Source organism: Balaenoptera musculus, chromosome 16 (assembly GCF_009873245.2).
Source record: "Balaenoptera musculus isolate JJ_BM4_2016_0621 chromosome 16, mBalMus1.pri.v3, whole genome shotgun sequence".
Lineage (NCBI taxonomy): Eukaryota > Metazoa > Chordata > Mammalia > Artiodactyla > Balaenopteridae > Balaenoptera > Balaenoptera musculus.
In genome coordinates this window covers 39,040,512-39,060,016 of record NC_045800.1, presented here as the reverse complement: position 1 = coordinate 39,060,016, position 19,505 = coordinate 39,040,512, and the positions used below count along the sequence as shown (strand labels likewise).

At 37.5% G+C, this 19,505-nt stretch overlaps 1 long non-coding RNA gene and 1 pseudogene across 3 annotated transcripts; one reads left to right on the top strand and one right to left on the bottom strand.

Annotated features, from left to right (window-relative positions):
• Positions 1-5,105: 5,105 nt before the first annotated feature.
• Positions 5,106-6,570, top strand: LOC118882397 (annotated as a pseudogene).
• Positions 6,571-12,137: 5,567 nt separating this feature from the next.
• Positions 12,138-19,250, bottom strand: LOC118882878. Of its 3 annotated transcripts, XR_005016884.1 has the most exons (5): positions 19,160-19,250; positions 18,879-19,004; positions 15,749-16,003; positions 14,515-14,574; positions 12,138-12,458 (listed from the first exon to the last, which is right to left on the bottom strand). It is a non-coding gene; the product is annotated as an uncharacterized LOC118882878 (long non-coding RNA). The 3 variants fall into 3 exon arrangements; XR_005016885.1 differs by lacking the exon at positions 18,879-19,004 and having other exon boundaries at positions 15,570-16,003; positions 19,160-19,248; XR_005016883.1 differs by lacking the exon at positions 18,879-19,004 and having other exon boundaries at positions 19,160-19,248.
• Positions 19,251-19,505: the final 255 nt, after the last annotated feature.

Genomic DNA, 19,505 nt, shown 5'->3' with positions numbered 1-19,505 from the left:
GCAAGGATTATGAAGCCAGACTTGAAGGGTAAAGCCATTTGAAAAGTCGTTTGAGTGATCCATTGTTCTGAAAAGGGAGCTATTTACACTGATGAGGGCTATATAAGTAGTTTTTTATTCAGATTTACAGATTTTCAGGAAGTTCCTAAAACAAACAAAAACATTATTTGTAACTTTACTTTCTTGGGCAAGAATTTCCTGTAATAAAGTCATGTTAATGAAAACAGTTCCTAGTTTTATTAAGCTGTGTAGCTTTAGGTTGTTTCAGTTCTAATCATAGCCTCTATAAGATTCATCTCATCTCTTTTGTTTACAAGTCATCTTTTTCTATTTAGATATGTAATTTCTGGTTCTATGTGTCTTTTTTTAACATTAATTGAAAGAATACATGAGACCAGGAATGTGAATACCTACTATTCACATTCACGCATAGATATCCCACACCTGTACTAGAACATGTAGAGGGCTTAAAACGGTGCCCACATAGAGTAAGTGCTCAGTAATGTTTTCAAATAACTATCCCTCACTACGATAAAACAATAAAACATATCAGTAAATTGTCCCAGTTTTCTCAAGGATCAGCTCCCTCCAAATTCCATTAGGGAGAACATCTACAAGATGATCAGAACCGTTCACACTGCCAAACTGGTTGTCTTAGCATATTTTCTATACATCATTAAGCTAAAAAAGTTTCTGTCTCCTCCATTTTGAAGCATACCATCAAATATCTCATCAGGACTTCTTGTGTGCCATTTCCCATTAAGGAGAGTCAGTGTGTTCCAGGTCTCCGAATATAAGAAAAGGGATTCTGTCTGACTGCAGCAGATGCTTTTGGTATCTCGTGCCACATTCCTCAGCCCATAAGATTTTAACACAGCATGGTAGACAATTCTACACATGTGGCTAGTGTCCCACTTCAAATGCATACCTTGGCTACTCTTGCTTTTTTGTCTTAGGCTTTCTTTGAAACGTGGGAAAGCTGCTCATAGCCTGCAGGCTCAGTTCTGGGGTTTGGGGGAGTTAACAACACTGGAAGCAATTGGCAATCAGTGGGGGATAAATGTCCCCACCTTCCTGTCCTTTGACAGAGGAATGGATAAAGATGTGGCACATATATACAATGGAATATTACTCAGTCATAAAAAAAATGAAGTAATGCCATTTGCAGCAACATGGATGGACTGAGAGATTGTCATACTGAGTGAAGTAAGTGAAGTAAGTCAGAGAAAGACAAATATCATATGATATCATTTATATGTGGAATCTAAAAAAAAGGGTACAAATGAATTTATCTACAGAACAGCAATAGAGTTACATATGTAGAAAACAAACTTACGGTTACCAGGGGGTAATGGGAGGGATAAATTGGGAGATTGGGATTGACATGTATACTACTATATATAAAATAGATAATAAGGACCTACTGTATAGCACAGGGAACTCTACTCAATACTCTGTAATGGCCTATATGGGAAAAGAATCTAAAAACAGAGTGGATATATGTATATGCATAACTGATTCCCTTTGCTGTACACCTGAAACTGACAACACTGTAAATCAACTATACTCCAATAAAAATTTTTTTAAAAATCAGTAGACTTTGAGTAAACCAGATTGCCCCCCATAATATGGGCATTAACTGAAGGCCTGAATAGAACAAAAGACTGACCTCCCTCAAATAAGAAACAATTCTGCAGCAGACAGCTTTTGGACTTAAACTACAACATCTGCTCTTCCTTAGGTCTTCAGCCTGCCAGCCCTCCCTGCCGATTTTGGACTTGTCAGCTTCCATAATTGGGAGCCAATTCCTTCAAATAAATCTATTTCTTTCACTCTTTATATACAGATCCCACTGGTTTTGTTTCTCTGGAGGACACTGACTAATATACTATTGCAATAAATGGTATTGTTTTAAAATTGCCATTTCCAATTGATCATTACTAGCATCATAAATTACTTTTGAAAATTAAAAATAAAATGAAGTAGGGATGATAGTGTATTTTTTTCTTTCTATAAAGAATTCATGAAAGCTTATTTCAATATGGAAGGACACATCATAGTTTTGGGGAACATTGATACTCTGAGAGGAATGTGGTCTCTTTTGGGAACTCTTTTATGTTCTTTAATGTTTCAGACCTTCTCTGTGTAGAGAGGAAGAATTCACTACCATTTATTAATCTTATATACTGTTATGGGGTGAATTGTGCACCTCACCCCCCCAACAAATTCATATGTTGAAGTCCTAATCCCCAGTACCTTAGAATGCCACCGTATTTGGCGAGGCATCTTTAAAGAGATGATTAAGTTAAATGAGGTCATTAGGGTGGGCCCTAAGCCAATTTGACTGGTAGCCCTGTAAGAAGAGGAAATTTGCAAACAGACAGACACAGAAGAGTATGTGAAAATACAGGTAGAAGACTGCCATTCACAAGACAAATTACCACAAATTTAGTGGTTTGAAACAATACAAATTTGTTCTCTTACCATTCTGGAGTTCAAAAGTTCGAAATCAGTTTCACTGAGCTAACATCAAGGTATTGTCAGGGCTGGTTCTTTCTGGAGACTCTAAGAGGAGAATCTATTTCCTTGACTCTTTCAGCTTCTAGTGGCCTGCTGTATTTCTTTACTTGTGGGCCCTATCTCCATCTTCAAGGCATCGTGCTACATTTTCTTCTTCCAGCATCACATCCTCTTCTTCTCTGACCTGAACTCCTTTGACTGTCTTATAAGGAGTGCTGTGATTGTATCAGCCCACCCGGCCAATCCAAAATTGTCCCCATCTCAAGGTTCTTAATCACATCTGCAAAATCCCTTTTGCCATGTAAAGTAAAATTCACAGGTTCTGGAGGATTAGGACATGGACATCTTGAGGAACTTTATTCAGCTTACATCATTATCCTTCATATATATCATATGTATAGATTTCAATTTTAGAAAATGCAGTGTTTTTACTATAATTGAGGAATTCTGTAAGCTGGCTGTACCTAATTTTTATCCTTTCATGATGATTTTTGACATGGTATGTTGGTATACTTGGAAACTTATGTATGTCTTAATAGAACGTCATTATAATTATAAGGTCATCTAAATGTTTTATTACCAGGCAGATGAGAGAATGCACGTGTGCAGTTAGCTTTCTTTTTGGGGGACATTTGTCTAATGTGTCATCTTGAAGCACATCTTGAAATACACTGTTGGATTCTCATTTAAATGGTTACTGTATGTGACCAGTGGTGCTAATCTGTTAAACTGCCCTCCCCTAGGGAAATCCCACTTGCTAACTGGCCCTTCTTTTGTTTGATACGGTTTCCTTTTTTTTTCAGAACTGTTGGAAAAAATTCACAAATGGTTCATTCTTTCTGTTCACACTGAAACAGGAACTTACCTCTTCCTTATGAATGAATATACTTAATAGAAATATATATAGTATTATTATATTATAATATTAACACTTTATTATACAATAAGCATTTTCCTAGTTACTAGAATTAACCGAAGCTAAACATAATCTATTCTATTCACCTTTTTATATTACAACTTTCATCTTTATACCTTGTATAAATTTTCCTTTGGGGCATCATTAGAAACTTACGATCTTTTAAAAATTCAATGAGTTCTAATTTAACATGATTATTATAATTTTTTTATGATCAAATTGGCTCAACTTGGTTAAAAGGAACCCCCTTAAACTGGCCTGTTTGGCTTTTTTAGAGTTGCCTCTAATGATCCCAAGAACATCCTGACTTTCTTGAAAAAAACAAAACAAAACAGGAATTTCTGGACGCTTCCTGATTTTTTTCCTGCTGAAGGGCATGACATTAACTATCCTCAAAAATCTTGGTTTCCTCTAGAAGAGAATGACATTAGAGATCAAACTATGGGCTCCAGAGGTATATTTATAAGCACTGGTGGTAAGCAAAAGTGCTGCTACTGTGGCTGCACTGGACTGCTTTCTATGGTTCACAGTGGTAGTTTCAATTTAACACATTCTTTCGTACTTCACTTATTGCTGTATGGTTTCATCAATCACTAAGACTTTTCACATTAACACTTCTAAACAAAACAAAACAAAATAAAAGCCAGGAGTGGGATATCATTTTTCATCTCTCACACTGGCAAAGATTAAAAAGATTGATGATGCTCAGTGTTGGCCAGAGGGAAGGGAAACAAGACGTTCCCATAAACTGTTGGTGGTAGTGTAAACTGGTATAACACTCTTACAGAACAACTTGGTAACATCTATTGATGGTGAAACACCTGTTAACTTAGAAATTCCACTTTTAGAAATTTACCTTACACATAAACTCATATACAAGTATGTATGATTACTGCAACATTGCTTGAGGTAGTATATAACAGGAAACCATCTAAATGTCATCATGAGGACTTCCCCGGTGGCACAGTGGTTAAGAATCCGCCTGCCAATGCAGGGGACATGGGTTCAAGCCCTGGTCCAGGAAGATCCCACATGCCATGGAACAACTAAGCTCGAGAGCCACAACTACTGAGCCCGCATGCCACAGCTACTGAAGCCTGTGCTCCACAAAAAGAGAAGCCACTGCAGTGAGAAGCCTGTGCACCCCAACAAAGAGTAGCCCCTGCTCACCCCAACTAGAGGAAGCCTGCGCGCAGCAACAAAGACCCAACACAGCCCAAAAAATAGATAAATAAATAAACAAATAAATGTCATCATGGGGGAATTCGTTAAATAATTATGGTACAACCATACAATGAATGCTGTGAAACCATTAAAAAAATCCTGTGTGTGTGTGTGTGTGTGTGTACAGATACATATTTACATACATAGATATACATATGTTTGCATTCTAATAGCAAATGCCTGGATATAGAAGAAACAATGGTTTTACCTTTGGAAATTTGAATAGGGGAAATTAGATAGAGGAAGACTTTTACTCCTCACTTTATAATCTTTTATACTAATATTAAACTTTTAAAAATACTGTCAATTAAATACTGTCAAATTAAAACAAAGAATAGAAAAGAAGGTTGTGATTACAGCGCAGCAACTTTCTAACAAAGAATTAGCTGCTGAAAGATGCTTTGGAATCTTATTAAGCCCAGGTTGAAACGTGAAGAACTGTGACATTTATTTACTGGATATGGAAGCCATGGGAAAGAGCTATGATGGGAGAGCTTATGTTATCACCGGCATGTGGAACACCAATGAACAAATATTTTTGGCACTTAATGAAGAAACTCCAAAAGATAGATGAGTGTCTATGACTGTGGCAATGGATATGGTAGTCATGGAGGTGATGGAGCCTATTTTCACCTGGAGACAGCAGTACATGTGTACCCTGCAAATAAGTGATTTTGGCATTTTAGCAGAAAGACTTTCACGGAGACTTTCTTCATGAGGTTGAAACAGTCTGAGGGGAAAGGCCATACCAATGCTGGAAATGCAATAGATGAGGTGGTAAGTCTAGAGCAAGAGTCTGAGAAGGAGGAACGAATCACACTCCTACTAGCAGATGGGGTCCAGTGTCACCCTAGGAGGATGAAGCAGAAGAGAAGAGTGATAATGAACTCTCAAGTGGAACAGGTGATGTTCTAAGCATTGTCCTGAGAAGATCCTATATTCCTGGGGAGAATTGTTAGGAAGATGGCACAACAACCTTGGTGCATGACAGAAAGGGCTATCCACTGTGGTGAAGAGTGGTGTTCCTGAAGCATTGAGGGCAGAGGTATGGTAATTATTAGCAGGCTGCCATGACAACCAGGCAATGCTGGATAGATATCAATTTCTTATCACAATGGACTCAGCCCAGGAGAGTGTTATTACTAGAGATATATTCATCATACATTTCCTACACATGATTACTTTAAAGATACCAGAGAAGATGGCCAGGAATCGCTCTACAAGATTTGCAAGGCCTACTCTGTCTACGACAAAGACACTGGGTACTGTCAAGGGCAGACTTTTCTTGCTGCTGTATCACAGCTGCATTTGCCAGAGGAACAAGCATTCTGTGTTTTGGTGAAAATCATGAATGGCTATGATTTATGAGACTTCTGCAAAAACAGCTTTGAAGACCTTCACTGCAAATTGTGTCAGCTGGAAAGACTAATGCAAGAACAGTTACTGGACCTGCACGACCATTTTTCTAATCTGAACCTGGAAGCTCATATGTATGCATCCCAGTGGTTTCTCACTCCTTTTACTGACAAGTTCCCACTCTGCATGGTCTTCTACATCATTGACTTACACTTTGTGAGGGTTTGAACATAACCTTTCACGTAGCCTTGGCTCTCCTAAAGACCTCAAAGGAAGATCTTCTGCAAGCTGATTTTGAAGGTACTTTACAGTTCTTCAGAGTTCAGCTTTCTAAAGTTATTCAGAGATACAAGGCAGAGGAAAATGCAAGAAGTTTAATGGAGCAGGCTTACAATATTAAGGTAACAACCAAGAAACTGAAGAAACATGAGAAGGAATATCTGAAAATGCAAGACAGTCATCTGCAGCAGGAAGACCCAATGGATAGATACAAGTTTGTATATTTGCAGATAACTTCACCTCTTGCTTGTATACTGGTAATCTTCATAAGCTGAGAGAAAGAAAGGGAAAAAGAAAAAGTAGCTATCAACTACTTTCAAAAATGAGAAAAAGGAAAATGACAAAGTACTGTTTTAGCTGTGCACAGTCACATCCTAATCTACTCTATGCTTTTCCTTCATGGTATATTATATCCTTCAAGACTCCAAAGCAATGCAATGATTTAGTCAAAATATTTGGTTAAAAATACTAACCAGTTATGTTTGTTCAACTCCATTGGTAACTGTGTAAAGTTGAGAGCACCCTAAATGTCCAATACTTAAATTTTAAAGCAACTTAAAATGTTCATTGCCTCATATCACACCTCATGATGTTTGCATGATGCGTAATAGTTATAAAAGTCTGTAGTACTTGGAAACATTAAGCTTTTACCAATTTGGAAAAGTTTTTAAACAATTTAAAGGACATTGCCAAACAAGCAAAGCAGGCCTGATGGACTAAAAAATGAATTAGAAAGAAAAAAACTGAAATGGTAGAAATAATTTTTAACACATTCCTTTTGCTGTTACTTTTCTTGTATGTACTCTTCTTCATGTATTATGAAAGCAAGGCATATCATTACAGTAGAAAAGCAAAAAGAATATAAAGTATACCATAATTCTACCTATCCACAGGTAGTAGAATTTACAACTTGGTGCTGCTTCTTTCCTAAACACACACTCTTTCTCTTCCTCTGAACACAACCATCTTTTACCCTAGAGTCCTGTCACTCCTGTCACCGGAGCTTTAATGTTATTAGTTTCTAAGCTCCAAAGCCTGAGGGAGGAAAAGGAAGGCTGAAGAATCCAAAAAAGGGCACAGTATAAAGAGGTAAAATGACTGAAATGAAAATTTTTACTTCACAATTTTGCCTTAGGTTAATTCTAAGGCCTAAAAACTACCACGTAGCCACTCAGTAACTGTCAAATAAATAAACAAATGTGTCAACAAGCAAAATCGGTTTAATACATATCTATTTAATGTTCAATTTCTCATAAGGATGTCATTTCTATCTTCAGGATAAAAATTCAAAACAGTTTTCAGCTCTTGACATTGGATAATGTGGGCACATATTTATCTCCTGCCTGACACCTTTCCTTTCTGACAAGTTTCTAGTCTGCTGCACCACCGTATCTGAACCGACCACTCTGAGGTGACTAGCACCTTATCACTTTACACTTTCCTCACTTCTTCTGTACTGTGACAGACATTTAATATTTTGTTTAATCCTATGTACTCCAGTTATTGCTCATGTGAAGAACAGATATCTTATCACTGGGATTTGGTCTGAGGGCAGAAACTCCATCACAGTAATTGGCCCAAACATTAAGAGTCTAGAAAGGCCTTAAAAAAAAAAAAAAAAAAAGCCATCCCTCATCTACATCCCAGATCATCAAATGCTTTTCTGCATTCTCCTTAAAAACTTTGAATTTCTTAAAAAAGGTTTTATTGTATTCACATGTAAAACAGAGGATAAATAAAAGTACCCCAAAATTAAGCACCACTGCTTCATACTTCAAAGAATGTCCTCTAGATTTCCCATTGTTTGCAAAATGTATTTATGAAATAAACATTAAATACTCTAGTTACATGAACAATAACAACTATTTAAAAACTTCAATAATACTTGTGCCTAATGTACAATGTAGCAATGTTCATTATGAAGAGGTTTTAATACAGAGGAGAACATTCTTTTTTCCAGAAACTTTAAGAAAATGGATTCTTTTTCTTTTTTAATAAATTTTTGTTTATCTATTTATTTTTGGCTGCATTGGGTCTTCGTTGCTGCACGTGGGTTTTCTCTAGTTGTGGTGAGCGGGGGCTACTCTTCGTTGCAGTGCATGGGCTTCTCATCGCAGTGGCTTCTGTTGTTGTGGAGCATGGGCTCTAGGCACACGGGCTTCAATAGTTGTGGCACGTGGGCTCAGTAGCTGTGGCTCGAGGGCTCTAGAGCGCAGGCTTAGTAGTTGTGGCGCACGGGCTTAGTTGCTCTGCAGCATGTGGGATCTTCCCGGACCAGGGCTTGAACCTGTGTCCCCTGCATTGGCAGGCGGATTCTTAACCACTGTGCCACCAGGGAAGCCCCAAAAATGGATTCTTTTTTTAAAGAACATCTAAGGTTTCTGAATGTTTGACTTTCAAACACCCAACACACATTTTAGGGGAAAAGCTTTCAGTATTTTTCCCTTGAGGATGATGTTACCTGGGAGTTCTTTATATATAGCCTTTATCATGTTGAGAAAGTTACCTTCTAGTTCTAGTTTAATGAGTGTTTTATCATGAAGGAATGTTGGATTTTGTCAAATGCTTTTTCAACATCAATTGAGATGGTCATGTGCTTCCCCTCCTTCATTCTATTTATGTGGTGAATTACACTGACTGATTTTGTGTGTTGAACTACACTGGCATTTCTGGGATAAATCCCCCTTGGTCATGGTGTATAATCCTTTTAACATGCTGCTGAATTCTATTTGTTAGCATTGTATTGAGGAGTTTTGTATCTATCAATAGATTCACAAGAAAAACTGGCATGTAGTTTTCTTTTCTTGTAGTGTCTTTTTGTCTGGCTTTGGTATTAGGATAATGTCAGCCTCATACAATGAGTTAAGAAGTATTCTTTCCTCTTCTATTTGTTGGAAGAATTTGAGAAGTAGTCATGTTAATTCTTTAAATGTTTGCAGAATTCACCGAATGGGGTCATCTGGTCCTAGGCTTTTCTGTGTTGGGATATTTTCTATTGCTAATCCAATCTTCTTACTTGTTACAGGTCTATTCAGATTTTCTATTTCTTCTTTAGTTTTGGTAGTTTGTGTATTTCTAGGAAGTCGTCCATTTCATCCAGGTTATCTAATTTATTGGCATATAGAGTTCATAGTATTCTCTTATAATGCTTTTTATTCCTGTAAGGTCAGTAGTAATGTTCCCTCTTTAATTTCTGATTTTAGTAATTTGAGTATTCTTTTCTTTTTTCTTAATCTTTAGGTTTCTCAATTTGTTGATTTTTTTGAAAGAATCAATTTTTGGTTTCATTGATTCTATTGTTTTTCTATTCTCTATTTCATTTATTTCTACTCTAATTCTTATTATTTCTTTCCTCTTTATGGCTTTGAACTCAATTGAATACAATATATTAAGGAATTAATTTTTCTCCCAAATGCCTAAAATGCAAGAATAATTAACAACCTCTGAGTCATCAGGCAAAGAGCAGCTATTTGTTAGATTTACTGCTTAAATCCATGTTAAGAGCTCTCATATAATTCACAGTAGAATATTACTATGTCTTTACAAAGATGTTTAGAAAAGGGCAAAGGTCATGGAGGAGAACTACCATAGATTGAATGTTAAGGTTATCTTCTAGTTTATGAGACTTGTGCCTGGCTGAAAGAGAGCAATACCATGGACCTCTTGCATGTTTACAGGAAAAATTAAAATCAAGCTTCTCATTTTTAGATCATCATGTCATCATGAGACACATCAGAACTTAGGTCTGTTTCTGAAGAAGACAAGCATGACAAGAACCCTGTGATATCCCATGAACACTGACTTCTCCCCTGGAGAGAAGAACATTAGTATAATGTGGGTTTCACAACTCTCCCCAAAGATATGGCTCTTATGTCCCTAAGACTGGCTTTCTAAGGGTCTGTTCAGAATAATTGCCTTCTGCCACGTATGACAAACCCACAGCTAACATCATTCTCAACAGTGAAAAGCTGAAAGCATTTCATCTAATATCAGAAACAAGAAAAGGATGTCCACTCTCACCACTTTTATTCAACATAGATTTGGAAGTCCTAGCTACAGCAATCAGAGAAGAAAAAGAAATAAAAGCAATACAAATTGGAAAAGAAGAAGTAAAACTGTCACTGTTTGCAGATGACATGATACTTTACATAGAAAATCATAAAGATTCTACCAGAAAACTACTAGAGCTCATCAATGAATTTGGTAAAGTTGCAGGATACAAAATTAATGCACAGAAATCTCTTGCATTCCTAAACACTAACAATGAAATATCAGAAAGAGAAATTAAGGAAACAATCTCATTTACCATTGCATCAAAAGGAATAAAATACCTAGGAATAAATCTATCTAAGTAGGTAAAAGACCTGTACTCTGAAAACTATAAGACACTGATGAAAGAAATCAAAGATGACACAAACAGATGGAAAGATATACCATGTTCTTGGATTGAAAGAATCAATATTATCAAAATGACTATACTACCCAAGGCAATCTACAGACTCAATGCAACTCCTATCAAATTATCAATGGCATTTTTCACAGAACTAGAACAAAAAATTTTTAAATTTGTATGGAAACACAAAAGACTCTACATAGTCAAAGCAATCCTGAGAAAGAAAAACAATGCTGGAGGAATCAGGTTCCCTGAGTTCAGACTACACTACAAAGCTACAGTAATCAAAACAGTATGGTACTGGCACACAAAAAAACAGAAATATAGATCAATGGAACAGGATAGAAAGCCCAGAAATAAACCCATGCCCCTATGGTCAGTTAATCCTGCTCCTGGACATATATTCAGAGAAAACCATAATTCAAAAAGATACATACACCCCAATGTTCATTGCAGCACTATTCACAATAGCCAAGACAGGGAAGTAACCTAATTGTCCATCGACAGAGGAATGGATAAAGAAGTTGTGTACATATACACAATAGAATACTACTCAGCCATAAAAAAGAATGAAATAATGCCATTTGCAGCAACATGGATGGACCTGGGGATTATCATACTAAGTGAAGTAAGTCAGACAGAGAAAGACAAATACCATATGATATCACTTATATATAGAACCTAATAAAAAGATGATACAAATGAACTTATTTACAAAACAGAAACAGACTCACAGATCTTGAAACCAAGCTTACGGTTACCAAAGGGGAAATGTGGAGGCGAGGGATAAATTAGGAGTTTGGGATTAACATATACACACTAAGATGTATAAAACAGATAATCAACAAGGACCTACTGTATAGCACAGGGAACTCTACTCAATAACCTGTAATAACCTATATAGGAAAAGAATCTGAAAAAGAATGGATATATGTATATGTAAAACTGAATTGCTTTGCTGTACACCTGAAACACAACACTGTAAATCAACTATACTCCAATATAAAATAGAAATTAAATTAAAAAATTAAAAAATAATAAAGGTTAGAATACCACCACCACCCCCCCACCAAAAAAAAAGAATAGTTGCCTTCTCTCTGTTTTCATTTGCATCTCCTGCTTAGCTTACACTTCATCTTACCTGACCAGGATCACCTCCATCACCAGATATCTCATCCTACCCAACTACTTCCTACTCTTCCCAGTGCTTTCTATGCTTTATTAACTATGATCATTCAGAATGAGAATCCAAAGTAATATCTAAAGGGTTGGAATCAGAAAATCACCACCTGTGATTTTCTGTTATTCTCAGTAGATGACTTAAGCACAATCAAGAAAAGCACGAAAGGATATCCTAAGTGGTTAAGTGGGGTTAATAGGTACTTACCCCAATTGGCTTTCTACAGAAAATAATGAAACATTGGTTTAAACAGTAAAAGCATTTATTACTTGAGATGACAGGAAACCCATAGTAGGTATACTCCAGGTTTAATCCATCAGCTCATTCGGATTATCAAGGATTCAGGTTCTTTTCATTTTCTGCTGTGTGATCTCATTGTGTTAGCTTTGTTTTCCAGCTGGCTCCTCTCTGGTTGCAAGATGGCTGCAGCATATCTAGTCATCACAATTGCACATGCTAGTGTCCAGGGCAGTTGTCTCTTCCTTGTGTGTATCTCTCTCATTTTAAGAATAAAGTTTAATATTATATTTTAAATTACTGACATCTTTTTGATGTTGATCTCTTTCATCTTTCCAAACCATCAGTAGCATCTATTAAAAACAAAGTGTCTGTGTAAAATTATTTATTTTAATAACATTCATGGAATAGTTGCTGAGTGAGGTGGGGATTTTTAGGGGTGGGGTAGGGGGTGGGGTGTATAGGCTAGTAGAAGGTGAGAAGCTACTGGGGCTTAAGTCCAGTAGGAACAGAAATTTAAAGCCAGGAGCAAAAGTTTTGGGCCAGGATTTCTTGGCCTTTTTTTTTTTTTTGGCCTCCTTACTTTTTTTTTAGAATTTTTTAAAAATTTATTTACTTATTTATATTTTTGGCTGGGTTGGGTCTTCGTTGCTGCGTGCAGGCTTTCTCCAGTTGCGGCGAGCAGGGGCTACTCCTTGTTGTGGGGCGTTGGCTTCTCATTGCGGTGGCTTCTCTTGTTGCAGAGCACGGGCTCTAGGCACACAGGCTCAGTAGTTGTGGTGCACGGGCTTAGTTGCTCTGCAGCATGTGGGATCTTCCCAGACCAGGGATCGAATCCATGTCCCCTGCATTGGCAGGCGGATTCTTAACTACTGCGCCACCAGGGAAGTCCCCACTATGGTGATTTTGATGTTCCACAGGAGAAACAGTTTCTGCAGGTCAGGAATCTGGGCATGGCTTATCTGGGTCCTCCAGCTCAGGGTCTCTCACGAGGTTGCAAGCAAGTGTCCCCAAAGCTGCAGTTCTCTCAAGGCCCAACTGGGGCAGGGTGCCCTTCCCAGCTCACCCACACGGTTGATGGTGGGATTTGATTCCTTACTGGATGTTGGACTGAGGACCTCAGTTTGTCCCTGGTTGTTGGCTGGAGGGCCATGCTTAGTTCCTTGATTTATAAACCATAAAATTTTCTAGGTTTATCTACGTTGTGGCATGTACTTTGCTCCTTTTTGTGGCTGAAAGGTAGTCCAATTGTATGGCCATATCACATTTTATCCATTCATCAGTTGGCTATCTGGATTGTTTCCTTTTGACTATTGTGAGTAGTGCTGCTATGAACTTTTTTTTTTTTCCATTGGGGTCAAAGTAATTTTATTCATAAGCCCAATAAAACATATTCTTAATTTCCTCTTTCCAATCTAGGTCTGACCTGGAACAGACTGTTCTGTTGTAAGATATCTGCTATGAACTTTTATGTACAAGTTTTGTTTGAATATCTGTTTTCAGTTCTTTTGGATGTATACCTGCTAGTGTTGGAGGATCTCCCGCAGAGGCGGGGGTTGGCTGTGGCTCACCGCGGGGACAAGGACACTGGCAGCAGAAGTTCCGGAAAGCACTCCCTGGTGTGAGCCCTCCTGAGCCCTCCCGGAGTCCGCCATTAGCCCCACCAAAAAGCTATAGCCTCCAGTGCTTGGGTGCCCCAGGCCAAACAACCAACCTGCCTCCTTATTTCTGAAAGATTTATATTCTGTAATTGACCTTGGTTAAGCTTTCTTAATCTCATATTCTAAAATGTCTCATTTAATCAATAACAAGTACTGTACCACCTTCAAAATATACATTAAGCATTTCGTTCACTGAATACTATCTCCTTTCCTTCCAGAATATTTTACTGTGCCAAATGCAATATTCCTCTGACTCAACAGAATCTCCAATCCATTGACAGTTGACTGTTCATTGCCCCATCATTTGTCTCTTTCCTAGAACCAAAAACCTTTCCCAGAAACTTTTCAGGAGACTGACCCTCATATCTTAGTGGCTAGAACTGAATCACATGCTCTTTCTTAAACTAAAACCGTTAAGAAAAATAGAGTTACCGGGATTGGGTTAAACCAATCAGGATTTTTTTCCTGAGGTGGGGATAGAGTGATCTTCCTGAGAGGTGAATACTTCCACATTGATTCCAAGGAAACAGGGGGACTAAATGTTGGGTGGTTAGCCAATAGTAAGTGCTATAGCACTATGTGTAAAATTTATCTTTTAGCCTCAGCTACAAGTGACACTTTTTGTAGTCACTGCTCATTTGTCATGAATAAGGTAGGCATTAAAGATAGCTCTGTTTCCATCAATCACATTCTAGAACTGGTTCTACTAAATACTTGTTGGATGACTTTAGGTAAGGCATCTACTAACCTCTTGATTTCCACACCCACAACGCGATATAAATGTTGCTCTTCATATATCATGGGATAGCTGGGAAAATAAAATAATTATACTGTATAAATGCAAAGCAATATTATTTTAGCTTCCCATACTGCCTGTTTGTTCTATTTTCATTTATTCATTCATTTGTACACCCTTTCAACAAATAGTTGTTGACAGTATACTTCATGTAAGACATGGAATAAATATTTGGGAATCAAAAAAGTTTTCACCATGGTCCTTGCATCTAAGGTATTAACCAATGAATGATTTAGCAGCAACTACTTTCTCCTGGAGTACAGAATCAGGCAAGTGTAAGATGCCTTACAAGGCAGTGTAAGATGTAAGACAAGAAAGGTAAAGTGGGGTAACAAGGGGTGTTGTTTCTGGAAACATAAAGGTTGCTTCAATTGGAGTGTGATCTACCCTATTTACTAAGTAGCTGCAACCAAGTGTGTGAGTCCAGAGGTGCCTACATTGCTTTTCTAGCTTAGGTATTATTGCATTTTAATATTTACTGATATATAATACAAGCAAAGCAACAAGATGGGTTTATCCTAGAACAAAACAGTGAACAAAAACTAAAAGAAGATTGGTTCCTGCATGGGCTAGTGAGACAACATGAAATTGCCATTAATGAACAAAGTAAAAAATTGCTTTCCTGATGAACTAATAAACTTTTGTTCTGAAAGTTCTCCATTCTTTGGAATGATAAGAAAACACTCATGGCTTTAAAGTCAGCCAACCAATTGTCTGAAAGATCCAACAGATCAAAAATATTTTTCAATTTTGGAAAACTAACATTTCAGAAAAAAAATAAGATGTTAAAACACAATTGCTATCATCTATGCTTGTTCTTGAAAAATATAGGGGAGAAGAGAGATTTTTACCAGGATTTGGAAAATATTATTTATTTCTGTAACAGGATAACAATATATTTCGGATGGAGGGGACTTCTGGAGGAAATTATGTTTCTGAGCAATAGTGCCGGCTTGTTGAAAGTCATTATAGAAAGCATAGAAAGCATATTGGTAATTTAAACTTACCATAATTTTCTATCTGGTTTCTCAAATAGTTCTGTGGATTTAGAACCAATATTTGATGGGAGGGAAGAATTCCCAACATCAAAATCCTAGGATTTGTCAGGACACTAGAAAAGAAGCTTTGTCACTGCAAAATAACTTCCTTAGCAGGGTATAATAGAGAATGTAAAACAGCAGGTCACCTCCACTGTTGTTGTGTGGTTCCGTGAAGTTCTATTCATCAACTGAAACACAACTTAAACTATTCAGGTTAGCTTTGATATGCTGGGGAACCAAACAGTGGTCAGCTTCTTTGGAGCAAAGCGGTCTTGCAGTCTGCGGAGCTTGTGATCTGTGCAGCCTCCACATTCAGGCAAGGTTGAAGGGACTGCCGTTGAAGCATGGATCACTCCAGCTCTGTCCATACACATGGACCCCTCTTCTGTTGGCTTCTTCTACTGCAGTAAAAAACAAGTAAGCACTGAATCGTTAACTGACAAAGGAAAGATGAAACAGCAGGGCACTGAGATACCAGAGATAAAACTTTCTTGGCATAGGCACAAAGTTAGCTGCTTCATGTAGTTGTGAGATAATAGATATCTATGAAGAGCTGGCCATTCGTCAGTTTACCTGATTAAAAGAGAAGTGATAATAAGAAACATTTTAATTCTGTTTACTAAAAGTAACTGATACTTATTTGGGGCCAGGAACTATACAAAGCATTTATGTTAACTGTTTCATTTAATCCGCTGGACAATCCCATGACATAGGTATCTTCCTCACTACAGAAAACAATTGAGGCAAAGAGTTTAACTTGTTTAAAATCTCACAGATATTAAGTGATGAAGCTGGAATTTTAAAAGCCAGGAATTTTAACTTTAGAAACCATGTTCTTAGTATTTTCCATCCTTTCATAGAGAGCCTACCCTTTTTCTCACAGATATTAAGTGAAGCTGGAATTTTAAAAGCCAGGAATTCTAACTTCAGAAACCATGTTCTTAATATTTTCTATCCTTTCATAGAGAGCCTACCCTTTTCCTCACAGAATTTAGCTTTTTCCTTTCTTTATCGTTACTTCACCAGGAGGCCATCTTCTTTAATAACTTCTTTAAAAGTCTAGTAGATAGCTGTAACTTAAAATGCTATGTATGTCATCATGCAATCTTAAGAGTAGAATGACTTTACCATTTTAAAAGTCCTATGAATAATCTGACAAAAATAACCTACCCTATTCTTTAATGTAATAGATTCATCAGAAAAGAAGTTCTACTTAAGACAAATTAGAAAAATGTAGAACTGGGTTCAGTTTTCTTTTCCACTCTGAAAGACACAACAGATAATGTTTACTTCTGGATAAAACTGCACAACCATTAGCAATCCAAATCTTCCATTCTCAGTTGGATCCTCAGAGCTGAGCATCCAAACTTCTACTTGTTTCCCCTGTTCTCTCAATTGCAAATCTAAGCCATTTCTACATTCCATGGGACTTAATTCCCATTCCTCCATCTCTTCAGACAATCTTGCTTCCTATGTCACAGAAGAAAGTGAGGCCACCAGGCCTGAAATCCATGAATTCTCTGCCACTAGACCAACAAATTTATCCACATGTGCATCCATCCTTTCAATCCTCCTTCAGAAGATGAAGTCTCCTCTCCTTCTGGTCCAAATCAAATTCTCTGTGCTCTTGGTTCCACCCTCTTCCATCTCTTCAAGGAAGTTGGACTATTAATTTTCCATTCCATCTCTTGTGTTGTGGTAGATTTGTCAAATACATTGCTGCCATGCCCACAGCCTCTTATAAGGGAAGGGAAACCACCCAGTCTTTGTAAAGGGGCAGCCATGTTTTGTACCACACAAATTCTTGTGTACTAACTGATTGGACAAGATGGGCATCAATTTAAAAGGCAGCCAATTTACAGGCTGGTAGAGAATTAAGACATGGCCTGGTATGAAAACTTTTCAAAGGTGCTCACTGCTTTAAGAATGAGAGACCCATTTTAAGTAAGATGAGTGGATTTTTATTATTAGAAAAGTTATGAAATGATCTTTGATGCCTGTCTTGCCTGTGAAAGTCATTCATTTTAAGGTGGAAGTAAGTGTACACTGTACGGTTGCTAGAGACCTAAGCATCTCAGTACAGAAATAATAACAACATTGAACATTATGATAAAAATATCACTCATAGCAGCCTATTATACTGGGTTTAATCATCTCTGATTCTCACAAAAATCCTGCAATGTAGGTTCTAATATGCCTATTTTCAGGTAAGGAAACCAAGGCTCAGAGAACTTGGGTAGGTTTCCGAGGTTAATGTGTCACTGAGCTGTAGTCTGGATCCAAAGCTTATGAGCTCTTTGTCCTTTTTATGCTGCTTTTTCCTAGCCAAAAACATGAAGCCATTAATTAATTTTATCATTTGTCATCTTGGCTTGACACCAAAGATGATTAGAGTTGGTTTACATAAGTATATAACCAGCATAGATTAATGAGTAATTAGAGGAAGAAAAATAAAATCAAGCTAGGGGCAAATTTAGTGTTTTGTAAATAGTTAGGCAGGGTCTCTAAAGATTGTTTCATTAGGAAGGAGCGATGCCGTTAGGAAGACTTGGTAGCTCCTGAGGACTCAAAAGATTGGGCATGAAAGGTGATCATTATTAAATACATATACTAAGTAAAATATAGTGAGATGCATCTAGCACAAATGCTTGCTGAATGAACTTAGAAATATTACCAAGCACCTCAGCCTATAAAATATAAGGTTAGGAAGTCCATAAGGGGGGGGGGGAGGGACAAATTGGGAGATTGGGATTGACATATACACACTACTACACTGTATATTGTGTATATATAATAGATAACTAATAAGAACCTATTGTATAGCACAGGGAACTCTACCCAGTACTCTAATGGCCTATATGGGAAAAAAAATCTAAAAAAGAGTCGATATATGTATATGTATAACTGCATCACTGTGCTGTACACCTGAAACTAGCACAACATTGTACATCAACTCTACTCCAATAAAAATTTTTAAAAAAGGAAGTTCATATAGAGTAGATATTCATTAAATATTAATTTGAGCAAAGTTATGTGACAATATCACTGACCATGACTATTCAGGCATTGGCATTCCACAAAATGGCATACCAAAAAAGAACATATTCTAAAGATGGTTACCTGCCACAGAACAGCTTAAAATTTGCAGCATTCAAGTCGGAATCTATTCTTGATTTTACACCATTTTCTTCACTGGGTTAACATTAAGAGGTATACCTCTCTGGACCGGAGGGGCACTTTTAAGGAGAAAAGGAGTAAAGATGGAGACGGACTTACCCAGAGCAATTTAACGGTGTCTTTGAAGGAAAAGCTACACTTACAAAAACATGGCCCAAACTTCCTTCAATCTGGATCATCGTATGACTTCTTTAATACTTATTCTTTTCCCAGCTGGCATATAAACTAGGGTTCAAGTGGAGAAACCAAGGTATTCTTTAGATTTATGATTTGGGGGGGTGAGATTCTGAGCAATAACCTACGAAAAACCGTAGGGGCTGATTTGAATATGTCATTACGTGGGAGGAGAGTTTGGACTTGGAGTGGCGGTAAATACACACCTTGTTTGCTTCACATAGATCAGCTCATACTTAATAATGGAGTAAATCTGTTGGGCCAAGATTCAATGCGCCCGAGTTAGCAGGATTGCTGTCTCTACTGTCTAAGCCTTCGGTATCAACAAGCACAGTTCTTCTGGGGTGCTGTCCCCCTGATGTCAGCTTTGCTGGTCCAGGTCAAAATACTACCAAAGGCTCAGGAATTAAATTTCCTGGAGAACTGAGCCTCTTTCCAGGTTCGCCTCTGCCTTGCTGTATAGGGATTAATTTCAAACTCTAATGGGAGAGTAAACCCTGGGCTCCAGGAGCCATGCTGGGCCCGGGCCCTGGGGTTTGCATTTTCAGTCAC